Source organism: Chanos chanos, chromosome 9 (genome assembly GCF_902362185.1).
Source record: "Chanos chanos chromosome 9, fChaCha1.1, whole genome shotgun sequence".
NCBI lineage: Eukaryota > Metazoa > Chordata > Actinopteri > Gonorynchiformes > Chanidae > Chanos > Chanos chanos.
In genome coordinates, this window is record NC_044503.1 from 39,479,023 (window position 1) to 39,496,406 (window position 17,384).

At 40.5% G+C, this 17,384-nt stretch overlaps 1 pseudogene; it reads left to right on the plus strand.

Moving 5' to 3' along the window:
- Positions 1-15,375: 15,375 nt before the first annotated feature.
- On the plus strand, positions 15,376-16,903 carry LOC115821776 (uncharacterized; annotated as a pseudogene).
- Positions 16,904-17,384: the final 481 nt, after the last annotated feature.

Consider the following 17,384-nt stretch of genomic DNA (forward strand, 5'->3'; position numbering starts at 1 on the left):
TCTTAAATAAAAGCTTTCAGTCACTATGACATCTGTCAGTCAACACAATGAGAATCAGGGCCAACACAATGAGAATGCGAGAGAGAGAGAAAATGAACAAGAAGAGAATGAGAGAGGGAACAAAGAGAATAAGAATGTGTGTGAGAGAGAGAGAGAGAGAATCTGAACATGAAAGAGAGAACAAGAATGAGAATGTGTGAGAGAGAGAGGGAGCGAGAGAGTGAGAGAAAGAATGGGAGAGAACAAGAATGAGATCAAGAGAAAGCAAGTGAGTTAAAAGGCAGTGCTGAAAACATCTGCTCCAGAACATTCTGGAGGAGTTAACCAGACCTGGCATTGACTCTGAGACTCCCTACCTTTGTCAGACTAGCTTTCCTAAAAAACAAAAACAAAACAAAACAATAAAATAAAAACAAGACAAAACAAAACAAAAAAACATGTATGGTTTCAGTGCTTGGGTCTTAGTAATGGGATTATAAGATGGTGGCTCTTCCCTGATGTAAAATGCTGAGATGCACCTCTATTCACTCTAAAAACCAAAGACCGTGCTCTTAAAACAGACTGATAGAAAGGGGGTTGTCCCTGACAGGTCCATCATTCCAAGTTTTACAAAAATGAAGTGTCTGTCATGCCCGATGCATTCCAGCTTAGCTACAAATGCGACTTAAAGATATACTTAGGGAACGGATCTCGTTCGTAACCCGGGGACTGCCCCTTTCTTTTAGTTTGTCATTAACCATGTGTTCCAAAAACAGTCAAAAAGAGGGAAACTCTGGTATATATATACAATGCATTGCACATGTAAAAGCACTCACAGGCGCACACGCTACAGCATAATTCAAGTACAAATTCTGTTCAAATTCTTGAAATTTCAAATACCATCAGCAGTTAAACCCCCGTTTTTAACTTAACGTACCTGAGCATGATATATCTCTTGATAAAGCCCATTTAATTCAAGAACTTATGTAAAGTTTATATTTTTACCTGAGAAATACAAATACACCTTGTTACTGCCAGTTACTGTCGTGTTTAAGTGCTAGGTCACTGAGTTGTGTACCTGCTCCACTCCTCAGAGATGTGTCCAACACCACATTTCCATCCTCACTGACACATTTTCCCATTCTTTTCATGTTCATCACATTAAATTCAAACAAATCATTGTGAAGTGTGGAGAGGTGTGTTACTAAATGGTGAATTTGTGAGCAGGAGATGTAGCACGGACCTGGTCACAAATTTATTACAACACTGTTCATGTCATGCTATTGGCTAATGTATTATTTTGGCTCCTGCTGACACTGAATCAGTTGGAGTTTTTGCCTACATATACTTAAAAAGACACTGTGAACCACTGGGAAGCCAGACTTGCAAGCTACGAATTGTTAACCCTCATCCTGTAAAACCTTCACTCTGGTCACTCACTCTACTGTATGTCATGCTTTTGGGTATTGCTAAGTGTTTGTCCTCAGACTTTGAGTGCTTTAGCATGTGCCAGCTGTTAATATTTGTGTATTTTGTATCTGAAAGTAAGTACAGTTATTTTATGTTTTACACTTGTCACTTGCACCTGTATATATCCACCACAATTAACTTCCTTCCCTCACTTACTGATTTGTATTAATCTCCATAGCTTAATGTTGAAATATGTTTTGTATTTAGCTTCAGATAACAGTTTTAAAGTATTAGTTTTTTGTTTTTTTGTCATTAAAGACAGTACTTTGACCTTTCTGTTTTCAAAATTTCAAACAATCTGTGTAAATGTCATTAGTGAAATTTCAGTTAGGTCTTCTATGTTTAATTATGTTCTTTTCTTGGCACATTCAGTAGTTCACATCCTGTTTGTGTTTGGTTTATCACCAACAACTGTGCAGAGCATGTTGTATATTGGGTAAATATTCAGCAAAGCAGAATCTTGCATCGCTCATTTTTTCACCAACTTAGTTTCCCTGCTTTCCCTTAAGCATTGCATTGCCCTTGCTGAAGTCCTGGAGATTTTAAAAGTGAAAAATTAAAATTGAAAATGTCTTTGCTGAAAACTTTTCTTATAAAATAAGCCATAACCCATCCACATATTGTAGGTCAGAAACTTTTTGATGTACAAAGGATTCCACACATTATTCTTTTGAGTGTGCTCAATCTACTTAATAAAATTATTCATTTTGCCAATTGTATGTGTTTACACATTTGCATTGTGTTTCCTCATATTTTGCAGGATTTGCACAACAGCTTATGCGGCATTAAAGTAGATGTAAACATTATACTATTTTCAATACAATTAAAAGGCATAACCTACCGTTTGGCAGTTGATGTGAGGTGCTCTGCTGAGGAGAGTTGCTGCTACTCTGCTTTGATCTCTTTGAGATTCAGAGGGCTTAATATAGTTTCCCCAAAGCCTTTTCCCCTCCCAGAAAGGGATGGAACATTATGTTGGGAGGAGTTTAGTTCATAGGCAGTTGTGTATGTTTCAGTCCCAGTATTTCAAACTTGTTATTAGAGCAGTTCCCCTTTGCAGATATTATTGGTAGGATCAGATGTGGGGAGGAGAGAGTGAGTGAGAGGGAGGAGGACAGACCAAATAAGAAGATCCCTTTACTGAGGGACTAGTGAGGGACTGTAAAGTCAGACAACAGCAGTAAGAACACACCATTAATCTGAACACAGCACTCTGCTACATCCTCTGTGACTCTGAACAAGTTCACAGGTTTACAAGATCCTCACCCAGTAAACATTTTTCTTCTTTTGTGGAGACAAATCATGATTAAATTATACTCTTCTTGGTAAGTCTTATGATTTCAACATTTCTTTACACTTCAACTTTCCCTACATTTTTCTGCAGCATTAGAGCACAAATATAAAATCTGTAGTTCTGTTATGCATAGAACCACCCTCATATTTTTGTATTTGTGTTTGACATTGAAAGCCTGTCTGAGGGACCTTTTAGTGATATCGCGATAGTGCTTTAGCAAAACCAAACATCACTTGGACCAAATCTCTACCAAGCATGTCTGTTCTCATACAGACCATTTTTTAGACTTGAAAATAGGTCAGTATAAAGTCTCCATTACTGTTCAATAGATAAGAGGATCATGGTCTTTCTTCTTTTCTCTTATTCTTCTCTTTCTAACCAACAGTCAGCAGGATGTTACCAAGACCATTGTCCTGTCTCTGAAAGATGGCATGTCTTCTTTCAACAACCTTTGTGATTCCCTCCTCCATAAGGATCTCACCTCTGGTTACAAAAACATCAGAAAGCTGATTGTCAAGGCGGAGCAGGACATGGAGAAGGCAGAGAAGGAGGCAGAGGGAGAGCTGAAAAAACTGGATGAGGACACAGAAAATCTCACAGTACAACAATATAAGTTTGACAAACAGAGAGAGGAAAAGAAACTCTCTTTAGACAACCTGAAAACTAAGCTAGATGCAGAGAGACAGTCCCTGAAAAATTCTGAGGACACACTGAGGCAGGCCAAAGAACGTCAACAAAACGATGAGGATACACTGAACAGTCAGCGAAGCAGACAAAGTACTGCACACACTGTGAGAGATATTGGCATAGGAGTGTCTTTCATCCCCTTTATTGGATGGATGGTTGGTAAGAAATCTTTCTCATGGGGTTAATTCACTGTATGATTACTATTAACCATTAACCATTAAATAAGTAACATGAGTCAGTGTCCACATGATTACAAAAATCTGATATTAGAGTGAATGCCCATATCGATTCTGTAATTCTGAAACTTAACAAGAAGTCTCTCACTAAGCAGCAAGGGTATGTAAGGTGTCAAAGGAAGAGAAAGATCAAAAGCAAATATTTAAAAGCAATTTATAACCATATACCAGTCAGACTGTCAGCTGGAATTATCCATAGTTTAACACGACATCTTTCAACCTAACATTACCTGTGTTTGCTTTCTGCTCAGGACCAGCCATGGCGATTGGTGGTGCTGTGGAAATGGACCAAGCTGAAAAGGCTGTTCGTGCTGCAAAAGAAGAAGTGGAGAAGTCGGAGTCACAGGTCAGGCATTTCTCTGATAAAGTCTCTGATTATCAGTCCAAAATCTCAGAGACAGAGCGTGACATCACACAGACTGATGAGGAACTGAAAGACATCAGAAAGAAAATCTCAGAGGTAAAACAGCAGAGAGAGGCCTTGGCAGAGTTCCAGAAGAAGATGAGAAGTGCTGTCCATCTCCTGGGTCGTCTGAGTGGAACAGCCGACGTACTGGAACTTCAGACTCGACGCCTCATCTTCCTGGAGCCGGTGATGAAGGTGATGGAGGATGTGGTGAAGGTGGCTAGAGAAGTTGCAGGTCATCAGTTCCTACAGGATAAGGGTGTGATGAGTCTTGTAGACGCCATGAGAGAGAAAAACAGGAGACTGGCAGCTGTCTGTGCCTCACACAACAGTCCAGCTCTGGAAAACAAAGGCAAATGCTTTTAAAGTTATTGAACCTGTACAATGAGATTCAATGTGCAGTAAAACTATCAGTGATTTAGGGGGAAAAAATATTACTGCCTCTTTAGATAAGCATGCTTTTTCTTGGCAATTTGTCAGTTTTACATGATGGACTTTTTGTAGTTTTACAATAAACTAATAGTCCTTGTTTGTCAATACCATTGTTTCTGCTGAAAAATCTTATTTACTGTGCACAGAACGCTTATTAAAATGTACTTTTATTTACTCTGTTGTCACACTGGTGGTGTGGTGCAGGACCCAAGTGCAAAGACACGATGATGAAGGTGAAAAACGGAACACTTTACTGACAAAATAAAGATGAAAATACAAGTGCAAAACAGGACCAAAAACCGATAACAAAAGGTGCAGCATAACAGAGTGCAAAATACACAAACAACGATAGGTAAAGGACAAGACAAACACCAGGGCTTAAATAGAAGGAGAACTAAACAGGGCAAAACATGATTGGTTCAAATTAACGAGGTTAATAATGAGACAAACAGGAACAGGTGAGGGGCGGAGACAGACAGAACAAGAGCACAAAGACAGAACAAAACAAAATGGAGGTGCAGGCTGTGACATCTGTGGAGGTTCAGTGAAGTTCCACCCTAATAAAGAGCATGTTTCCAAATGTACTTGCCTTGCATCTTCCCTTTTAGTTTATCTATGTATTTATGTCTGTCCAACAAAAAATTTCTCTTAAGGGAAGTAATGGATTAACTGGCAACTACTGCAGAAATTATCAATCCCCATCAACTGAAATTTTGATTCCCATTTGCCTATGTATTTGCAGTTTTATCTGAAGTAGAGTAATGTTTAGGTGAGATTATCTGATGGTCTACATCTCTTTATTTAGGAAGACTTTGACAAGATGCCGGTTTTTATCAGTTTACCTGATCTCATTGAAAAGATGTCAAAGATTGACATGTTTGCATCATAAATACTTGAAATGTCAAATTAATTGACTATTACTATTGATGAAAAAGACATATAAACAAAGGAGCTTACAACTGAAATCAAGTGAATGAACTATTGTTTGAGTAACAAGGTCTCCGTCTTATGAGGTTAAATAAATGTGATATCACTAAAAGCAACATAAAAAAAAAAAAAATATCTGGATTAGAAATATATTCTGACCCCAATCCCCTTTTGATGAAAAAAGGTAAAGACAAAGAGACAAACAAACAAACAAACAAACAAACAAATAAAAATACTCCAGCAGATAGTTGTCCATACAAACCCCAGAGAAGCTCAGTATCCTACTTGTTACAATTTACAATTTAACATTTAGCAGACGCTTTTAGCCAAAGCGACTTACAATCAGTGCATCAGTCGGATTCCTAATACCTCATAAGCAGTGTTAGGCCACTCAGTTAGCTCGCTAATAGTTAAGTAAGACTCTAATTCGCTTCATATTAATACTGACAGATTTACTAGATTTGGAAGACACACAAATGTGATGATCACATTTTACCTCATCATATATTGTGCTGAAAACATATTTCTCCTTGCAAGGGCTGCAAGCTCTTTGTGGGCCAACTCACTGATGACATCGGAGGGCAATGACTGGTTAGTAAGAATGTCGTTCCAGATACACATCGTACGTGGGAAAATCATGGTCACCTACTAATCACAGTTTTAAGGCATTTGGCTGACAGAACACTGGCTGTAACCAGACAAACTGATCAGTCTAATTGACTGTACTCCCTTTGGCTTTTCAGTAACTAAACAAGAAGAACAAGAATAACAATACTAATACTACCACCACTACCACTACTAATTATTATGATGATGATGATAAGATGATGATAATAATAATAGTAATAACAACAATAATAATAATAATAATAATAATAATAATAATTATTATTATTATTATTATTATCATTATTATTATTTCAACGTGGTCTCTTCCCCAAACACACACTGTGCACAGTCAGTTGCTGGCTTTCCATAACATGCAAAACTGTCACAGTCCCCAGCTTGCCACTCGTTGAATCTCTAGCATAGAGTCTATCCCTCAGAGTTCATTACAGTTCGTTTGCCTGTCTTCTTGCTTTCATCGTGCTAACTTCACTCTATGAAGGCTCGGCTAAATTCGTAACTATCTGCACTTGATAGTCAATATACTCAGTAAACTACAAACACTGAAATACTCATAGAAATACTCTGACCTCTCACACATTCACTCATTGGCTAATATTAACCAACAGCTTAATTTCTCCTTTTACAAATATTTCAGAGACATTAAACCAAACAATATTTCACTGTAAATATGAACGTTATAAGTGTAATAAATAAATAGATAAATAGATAGATAGATAGATAAATAAATAAATAAATAGATAGATAGATAGATAGATAGATAGATAGATAGATAGATAGATAGATAGATAGATAGATAGATAGATAGATAAGTAAATAAAGAAAGAACAGAAAAGTAATACTGTATAGCTATGGGGTTACCTATAGTTCACACTTCTCTTTGGGAATTTTAAGGAGAAGAGCTGCTCCTTTCAAACAAGATGTCACTGTGTCTGGGTCTTGATGTTACTGACTAAAGAACACAGTTTCTCATTCAAATAAATACCCATGCCACACAAGGCCTTTGACCATGTCAGCCATAGATAACAAGCACCTCAGACTCACACCCTAGAGCGAGTGCACTCTGTTCAACCCTCCAGTTAATGTCAATTTGCGCGTGAGTCACCGTTGAGTTCTATGAATGGAATGTATATGTGAATGATTACACTGATATGTGTGTTCGGGGATGCGTAGGAGTTGTACGTGCATTTTGGCATGGCATCAAGTGAAGAAAGAAGTGAGAGGAACAAACATCCTCCTGGGGCACTGTCAGTTTGTGTGATCACGGAATCTTATTTGCTTTTAAATTTCACCTCAAATGTGTCTTGTTTAGTGAAACCTATTTTCATGGCAAAATTAAATCATGCACCATCACAAAAGTATAATGAATTCATGGTATGTAGTCTAGGCACACACATATAATCATGTACATAAAAAATGTATAACTTTCATTGAACTTTTCCAACATAAGCTAGTATTCAAGCATTTGCAAGTCACAAGCAATGTTTGTTTTGTTTTAGGTTTTTTTGTTTGTTGTTGTTTTTGTTCTTGTTTTTGTTTTGTGTTACACACAATCTTCAGGGGGATAATACAATCCCCTACCTCAGAAATTTAATAAATAAAAAAAAATTAAATAAATAAATAATAATAATAACAATAACAACAACAATAATAATGATAAGCTCAAAAGATTATGAACACAAAAATAAACAGGGAAATCACAGTGCTTGATTTCACTCCCTGGACAGCCGTTGCCTGTTAAAATACACAAAAGAGTTGAATTGACAGGCATAATCTGTAAATTCAGAAAATATATAAACTGTAAATATGTAATCTTTGTGTTCCTATCAATGTATCACATAGTCAAATATTCACATCATGTTATTATTACATTCACAAATCCAGACTTCATCATTTTGTTGTTTGTCGTGTAGAAATTTAGGATAGTTTTATATATGATAGTGTGTTATTACACATGGAGATTCAGACTCAACATTTCACTGCATGCTAGAGCAAGAAGTACAGCCTGACTTCTAAAGTCTGATCACTTCCTGATTGTTTTCCTCAACTTTTTGGTTCTAGGTTTACAGAGACTCTATTTACTTCATTCTCAGAGGCTAAAACTGTGTTCCTTTTTACAGAGAATAAATATGTATAGGTGGCCTATGGCTGCGATGGACTGGCAACCTGTCCAGGGTATTTCCCTGCCTTTCGCCCTATGAACGCTGGGATAGGCTCCAGTACCCCCCGTGACCCTAATCGGGATAAGCGGCTTAGATGATGAGTGAGTGAGTGAGGTGGCCGATGGTAAATGAAAGAAGCTGAGCACAGCAAAAGTTTAATACATTTGTTAATCAAGGTGTGAGTAACATTCAGTAAAACACCGTGAAAGAGAATCTAACTCACTACCTGTCAGAATTCACAGTTCCAGTACCAGATGGTGACACTGAATGAGGGACAAAATGTGAGCCTAACTGAAAGAGAACAGAAAGATGTCCACAACAGAATAAGATACGTGACAAGCAAAGTGCTCCAAAACTGTAAACCTGCTGAACCTGTCATTCCAGTATGACTGTTCGTTATCTAGAGGTGATATGAGGACAAATACAGGATCATCTGCATTGTGATTATTCTACTGAAACCTGAGAAGTGAGGGTGTTTGACTGCAGAGCGAGTCATTCTGTCACTGAAGTTCATAACCCTGTTGTGAAACAATGGAAGGATCATTCTGTTTGATGTGTGATGACTTAACCCTGCACAGATATCTTTCACACCATACAACTTACAGCACTGCTCAGCCAAAGCCAATCTTGGGTAAATGATAGAACTCATTTTTTTCCCCCAAACTTTGGAAATGCTGCCGGTGGCCGGAATCATGTACACAACGTATTGTGTGTGTGGGGGCACATGTGTATTTATGCATGTGTGTGTGTGTGTGTGTTTTCACCTCTTCTCTCCTAATAGAGCTCCTTGGTGTGGATCTACATGAGCATAATTTCCAGAATAGCTTGCAGTGTCTGGAGAATGGCAGCTGCCTTAACACGCATAGTTCACACTTTTTCTTTTTGGGTATCTTAGGGCATGGGAGTCACAGGATTTTTTTTCCCCATTATTTATATTTTATGCTCACTGAAAAATATTTCTATACAGAATAGTTGCCAATAATATATAAAGACAGAGGTTTGTTATAATGCTAACATTTTATATATGGATGGTCGATGTAACGCTATGTGACATTTCAGAAAAGCGCATCTCCTATTGAAAAGAACAAAATATTCAGAGAGGCAGAGCACAGAGTGAAAATCATTCATGAGTGACTTGCAGGATAATTCTCAGTGAACCATTTACTCCAAAACTTTTAGCAACAAGTTAAAAACAGAATTAGCAGAAACTAGAACAGCAAAGAATCCTATTTTATTTTTTACTGAATCAATATTTAGCAACTAAATGATATTTAGGTTTTGAAATACCTGAGGACTGATACTAAAAACAGATGTGGTCTTGAGGGGGCCTTGAAAAGTCTCCTAAGTCTGGACTTTAAAGCCAAGTGCTCTGGGACCATGTGGACAAAGTGAAACGTATAGGTAAACTGTTAAGAATTTGACTACACCACTCAATAAGTAGCACATTCAGATTCTACATTGCTTAGGCAAACTGTCACTGCGTGAAAAGAAAACTTTTTGGGAGCATGAATGAAACTACAAATGTTGAGCATTCCCAAGAACAACCCAGCTTCTCCATTGTGAATCTGACCAGCTCGTGCATGGTGATTCACAACATATTTGTGGTCTTTGTCTAGTCTATTCTGTGGCACCCCACACATCCAAGATGGCGTCCTCCTCTTCAGAAATTATATCTACTGATATGGTCCTCCATGTGACAGCAGTTGGAGAAATATTACTCTCCTTTAAGATAACCATTGTAGCAACCCTGATAAACAATGTAACAATAATATATTCATTATTATAGGGGTGAATCAATGTAATCGTTTATATTAACAGTTATAACCATACAATCCTTTGTATTGTAAGAAAAGTTCTCTTTGTTCAAAAAGAAGAGGCCTGTGAGGCCTTTTAGGGGGCTGCATGTGAGATAAGGACGGCGCCTCTGCCACTGAAAGTTAGGAAACTCTGTGCTGATAGGATAGTTCAAATTATTGTAGAGAGTTAGAACTCTAGCGTGGTTGTAAGAGAGGGGTTCCAGTCACCAGTCTTGAATTAAGGATTCTTTATTTTCACTCAGTCATGAACTTGAGGTAGTTGATTGCAACTTGTGTTGTATGTGTGTGTGCGGTTTCTAAAAGAGTAAACAGAATACAAATATAAAGTTATCAAGAACAAATACAAATGGGCTTAACATAATACAATACAAACTACTTGCGAAACATTACCGTTATATGAAAAGCACACGTGTATTAGTGCACCTGCGCCAGCAGTAGTAAACAGGTTAATCTACCCCGTAAACATTTGACTCGTTTACCTTTACATATATGTGAACATTCAAACACTCGCTCTGCATATACACAACTCCATAAGGGAGTGGACAAACTAGTACGGCAAACATTTCACTATGTCATTTAACAATTATCCCTCCGAATGCTAATGTTACAGTTACGTTCTCCGATATTTCGTTATGAACGACGATAACACTTACAAACAGGAGAAACACGTTGTTCATAGACGCACCAGCAACACTACAACTGAACTATTAATGTCAACATTGACATGTTTAAATTATAGAACTGTAACTCCTTTATGATGAATTTATAATTCCCTGTGCCATTTCCGAACTCGTCTGTACATGACTATGCAATTTTTCACTCTGCTGGCCAGTGACTGGCCTCTCAGTCCCCCAAGTCTTAAAGGAGCAGCAACCTTTTTAAACAGCCAGAGTGTTGTGGTCAGTCTTAATATATGGGGAAGGGACGGCGCCTCTGCCAGAGTGTTGTGGTCAGTCATAATATATGGAGAGGGTGAAGCATTCCACGTTTCATGATATATTTTACTCCACTCCTTAGCAGGGCAGTAAATATTGGTGAATATGTATGCTAAATGTAAAGGAAATAAACAATAATGAAGTAATGTAAACCAGTGATGAGTGGGGTCTGTGAAGATGGACTGGCAGAGGCGCCCCACATACAAAGAGATGAGGTAATGTGTATCTTTTTTTTGAGAGAACGTTTATAAAAATTGGTGCTTTGTGAGAAGGCGTCGTCAGTCACCCCCCGGGATCTGACTCATTTTGTTGTATGCCTTTTGAACTATACAATAAACTTACACTGCATCTGACTCAATGTTAGCCTCCTATTGTTTTGTCTAAGAGCAGGAATCGTGTGGTCCTGTCCAACCGCCGAATAACACTGTCCATGAACGTGTACTGCTGTTCAGACATCTTCTTAAAAATGCATTGAACAGGGACACCAGTTGTTTGTTTTCGTTCGGACTCGGCGTTGGAAAACTTGGATATTCCTGGCGCACAAGTAGCCTAATTTAAAAAAAAAAGTCTAAATGAGAGGTTCATGAATTACATACTTGATGGTTATGCAACTGTCCTTTACTTGGGGTCAAAGGTATAGGGTGACCACATGCAAACAGACAAAATGGGGGACAAGTAGTAAGTTTGTGTGGGACAATGTGGGACATGTTACCAACGCTGTGAGATAACGTAAAACTTGGATATAATGTCAGTCTAACTGAATAAGAAACACTTGTATACACTTGTATTGATAGACATCCAACATGCATTGGCCATTACAGGCTCATCAAAGGCAACTGTACTTAAGCAAAGTAGCGGGCATCATACAGCTCAAGTCTTTCAAGTTAAACCACTGTCCAAATCCAACTATAAGAATAAATAAGGCTCAAATAAAATATTCCATAAAATAAGACAATTTCAATGCAAATCTTTATATCAAGCCAAAATCTCTATTGGATGAGTAGCATGGTCAGAGGGGATTAAAAAATATTTTTCCTTTCTTTTTGACCATGACATCGGCTGACAGCGTTCAGAGAAGCCTGTACGTAGGAGAAGCAAGTCACTGACGGATTACAGAAGTTGTATTATGTATTCTGTTGATAGTGTGCATTTTGAAGATGACTTTCAAAAGAACACTTGAAGACATCCCAAGGCACAGAGATGCGCCTCAAGGTTGGCCAATTCAGAGCGGTCACTGGGCTTCATTGGTAAGTAGATCTGAGTATCATCAGCATAACAGTGAAAGCTAATGTTATAGCTGCAAATAATGTCTCCAAGAGGGAGTGTGTAAATAGAGAATAGGAGAGGGTCAAGGACAGACCCCTGAGGGACACCATAGTTAAGCTCTCGGTACTCAGATGTTACATTATTGTAGTGGACACACTGCTTTCTCTCTGATAGATGAGATTTGAGAGCACCAGGCCACAGATGCCAATCTGATTTTCCAGGCGCTTTAACAGTATGGTGTGATCGACTGTGTCGAATGCTGCACTCAGATCGAGAAGGATAAGCATTGAGGTATCACCGGCATCCATGGTTAGTAATAGATCATTAGTCACTCTAGTTAGTGCGGTTTCAGTGGAATGAAAACACCTAAAACCTGACTGAAACACTTCAAACAGGCTGTTGGAGGACATATGAGTGATGAGTTGAGCAGCGACAATTTTTTCGAGTATTTTACAAAGAAACGGGAGATTAGAGATTGGCCTATAATTATTCAAGCTTTCTGGGTCGAGGATAGGTGTTTTAAGAAGGGGGTTAATCACGGCTGTTTTAAAAGCAGAGGGTAGAACGCCCAACTTAATTGACAGATTTAAAAGGTTGAGGATTGTAGGGCCGAGGATTGAAAAAAGTTCTACGTAAAGTTTAGGAGGTTGGGGATCGAGCAGGGAAGAGACTGGTTTAGCGGAGTGCACCAGTTTGGAGAGCACGTCTAGGGGGCTCAAATTGGGTTAAAGAGTGCACATCCTGATTAGGCTCTGGGGCAGAAATGGAGAGTATACCGGTGCATTGATTACTTTGTGGACTACTTTGAGCATCACAACAGATTAAGTCTATTTTTGCGTGAAAAATTTGACAAAGTCTCATGCGGTAATAGAACTGGATTGAGGGGAATGATTCTGGGTCAATTTTGATACCGTATCAAATAGAAATCTCGGGTTGTTTTTATTGAGATTAATTATTCTTGAGTAATAGGCGGATTTGGCCGTGGAGAGGGCGCATTTATAGGCTATCAAGCTACCATGCCAGGCGAGGCAGAAGACCTCCAGTTTAGTGGCACGCCAGTTTCATTCTAATCTTCTGCATGCTTGCTTCAGCACACGTGTATCGTTATTTAACCAGGGTGTTACGTATTTACACCTATTTTTCAATGGTGCTACCATATCTAATTCATCATGGAGGGTACAGTTTATACTCATGCGACTCAGCAGCCTCTGGGGGGCTTTGCCTTAGCAGGTTCTCTAATCACCTGCGACCTGGTCTGCTTTAGTGAAAGATGTCATAGCTGACTCAAACATCTATCTATATTGCCTGATAAAACAGCGGCACCGCTTTTAGCAAGCCAGGTCTACCCCAGAAAGAGGGCCAGTTATCTACAAAATCGTATCCCTGATCTACACAAAACAGGGCCAGCCAGCGATTCAGTTGCACTAATCTACTGTATGTCTCATCATTACCCCTAGTTGATAGAGGGCCAGAGACAATTAATCGATGCCAACACATATTTCTGGCGAAGTCACAAGTCCTAGCTATGTTGACCTTTGTGACTTCTGATTGCCTCATTCTAATATCATTGGTGCCGACATGGATAATGATGTTGTTGTTAGAGAAATGGAAGAAGGCCTCTAAAATGGAAGAAGGCCTCTGAATGTTGAAGTCAATGGAAGAGGCCCTCAGTATACCAAAAAGGGAAAATGCAAGGTCAGCAAAACATGAAGGCAACATGAACAGGGTAAAATCTAGGTTATAGCGACAGGGAAGCATAAGTAATGGTCAGGATGTACTTGCTTCAGCATCCGCTTTGCATGGACTAGCCAAACGCTTGATAGTTAACACCTGCATTAAGGGTAAAGTGTCTGAGGTGAGATTGGGAACATGGTTGAGTATCCGAGGTAAGATGAGGACACGGTTGAATATTATTTTTTATTTAACCAAAAAAGGACACTTCGGAAATAGTGGTGTATGGAATAATGAATTCTGAGAAAACTTGGGGAAATTTCTGGAAGCGAATGGTTTGGACCATGCAAAACACAGATGATGTAAGGGGTGTTACCATACAAATGTGTTATGCGCTTATTGGATACATAGGTTTAGCATGCAGGTAAAATTTTAGATATAAGTGCATGATTTTCTGTATTATATTCAGTCACTCCCTGGGACCTGACTCAGTTTGTTGTATTTTGTTCACTGCTGAATGCAATAAACATACACTGCATCGGACTCCTGAAGACTTTGACTGCTTTTTGAAAACTTGGAATTCATTTTAAACTCAGCATAAGAAGTACAGCATTTAGTGGGGAAAGGGACTCGGTCATATCTGGCCCAGACTTGGGAGTCTCTCCCACAGTTGTCATAGCTGGTGTCTGTGGGGTGTGCCTTATCGACACGGCTATTCCTATTTGCCAGCACCCTAAGATTAGCTTCTTTGTAGGGAGCTTTGGCCAACAGTCGCTGGCGTTGCTAACCTGATCCCTGGGGTCACTGAGTCCCCTATAACTAAGGTACGGGTCTTGGGGCGGTCGAGGGAGGCAGAGGACCCGGGCCCGCAAACAGGAGAAACAAGAGTAGCGTAGCGATTCACCACTGGGAGTGGTTGTGAGTTGGGCCATACAGATGACGACTGGTGTCGGCGTCGGCGAGACCTCCTGCCATTCACGACTGTAACAAACTCCTTTTCTGCCGGCAAAACTGCACTAAAGGGAGAGACTAAACTAATGCTATCTGGAGTGCCCGTCGTATCTATAGTAGTAAAACTAAAACTAGCACTTCCTGTCTCTAGCTGATGGACACGTCTCTCTAGGAGAGACAACTTCTCTACGAGAGCGAGGCAGAGAGAGCAAGACATAGTGGCAGATAATGATAGGTAACGTAAACATTAACCATCAACACACTATTGCTGTGTAAGTAAGGATAGCAAGAAGGCTAAGCTGGTGTTAGCAAGCTAGCAGCCAAACAGTGGAAAGAATGTTTTGATAGGTAACACTAACGAAGCAGACACAGAGCGAGATTAAAACAAGCACACAAGATTACAAGTGCAGCACAACGTAAATGTTAAAGACAGACCGTAGAGCAGTGATGGTAATCAGCACAGCAGCGGCAGCAGATTTGCACAGGTACGAACTAGAAACCGGAAATGAGCGTAAATGAGTTTCAAGTCTGCCAAATCCAGGTCCCTGGTCCTGAGGAAGGGAAGAGTGATTGAGAAGTACCGCTTTTCTTTAGGGGGGGTCTGAATTCCATTGGTCTCTGAGAAGCCTGTGAAGAGCCAAGGGAAGATCTTTGACTGCGCCCTGAGAAAACACTGCCGTTGTCCAGTCAACCAGTACGGAGCTGAAAGCATGGCTAGCAGCAGTGGATAAGTGAGGACTTCCAGGGAAATTTAAAGCATGGATCTATCAGCATGGCACCCTGCTAAGGCTTCTCTGGCCACTGCTGATTTATGAAGTCCCAATAGCCACCGTCGAGGGCTTCAGGCAAAACATCAGCTAGTTCCTCTGCAGGTGGTTGGGCCTACCAAGGAGCCTAAGCAGCATTGCCCTGTATGGGCACACCAGCAAGCTGCAGCTTACTTTCACCAGCCTGAGGGAAGACTTTAAGGTCACCAGAGTCAGAGAGACTCGACTGAGACCAGAGTCTCCTCTGCAGCCATCACGGTTAGAACTGGGAGTAAGTGGCAGGCACGGGAGGCGGTTGAACAGGCAGAAGTGAGGCTAAGACACGGCATCCTGGTAGGTTCTGTGGTAGGTGGACGAGCTGGGTTTGGTAACTATACATGACCTCGCTATGACAAAGCCCGGGGGACAGAGAGACGTCAGCTGATCCAGGGAGAGGTCCGTGCAGCTGTGGAAGAGGAATGCTGGAGTAGGACAGTGGCCATGTGCAAGCAGGGAGCTTGGGCTAATTGGGACCATAAGATCACCTGGTCAGAACTTTGGAAGTCAGAAGCAGCTAGACTCAAGTCTGATCCAGTCGGTGTATGATGTCCTTCCAAGCCCATCTAACCTGCAATGCTGGGGTCTGACCAGTGCCCAGAGGTTCCTTGGAGCACATCTTGAGCTGCTGCCCAAAAGCCCATGACCAGGTGATGAAGACAGTAGCTGACACCATCTGCATGGGAATCCAACAGAGCAAACATCAGCTCCCAAAAAGGCACAACATCACCTTTGTCAGTGAGGGAGAAAAAGCTCAGGTGGAGCTCAGGGCCTCAGCTGGGCTGCTAACCTCAGCTTGTGACTGGCAGCTGAAAGTGGACCTTGGAAAGCAGCTGAAGTTTCTGGAGCACATTGCAAGGACGATGCTCAGGCCAGATTTGGTCGGAGGGGTCAAATCAAGTGGTCGTGTTGGAGCTCACTGTCCCCTGGGAAGACAGGATTGAGGAGGCCCACGAGCGGAAAAATGCCAAGTACCTCAGAGAGGAGTGCAGAAGGAATGGGTGGAAGGCCCGATGTGAGCCCATTGAGGTGGGCAGCAGGGGCTTTGCAGGGCAGTCTCTACACTGTAGGATTGCAGGAAAGAGGATCCACCAGAAACATCATAGGAGCTGCAGAGAAGGTGTCAAGGAGGCTGTGGATCAAGAGGGGTGATCCATGGTCTATATACATAGATACTTTTCATTCTGTCCAATGCAAGCTACGAGAGACCATTTTTCAACCACCATTTGGCGTCATCTAAGATATGCCATCTTAGACTATGCAGTAAACTGATTGTGACGTAGAGTAAAAATGCCGCTGTTGAATGCATCTACTATTACAAGACTGTCTGCAACGAGGACTTGTGATTTTGGGATTTCACGCGACTCATTTGAAAGAGACTTTGTTTGGCGACCAAGCCATGTTAGACACTTGTTCAGCTCACGTTTTTTTATGTGTCCCCTCTGGTTTAATAATTCCCAATGCACCGACAGTCATCCAAGTCTCAGATATATTTAGCATTGCTTCAGTTAGGCGGAATAAGATAAATGCTGTAGTTTAACGGTGCATTAACGTTAGCGGTCTTCCACTGATTGCAGGTGCCTGCAGGGTGCTTGCAAGGGAACATATGTAACATATGTATTTCACACCTTGGACCACCATATATATATTGCTGGAGAAGAATCGGGGGCTCTGCATGAGCAGAACAGGATTCAGCAGCAGCAGATGGATCAGCGGAACCC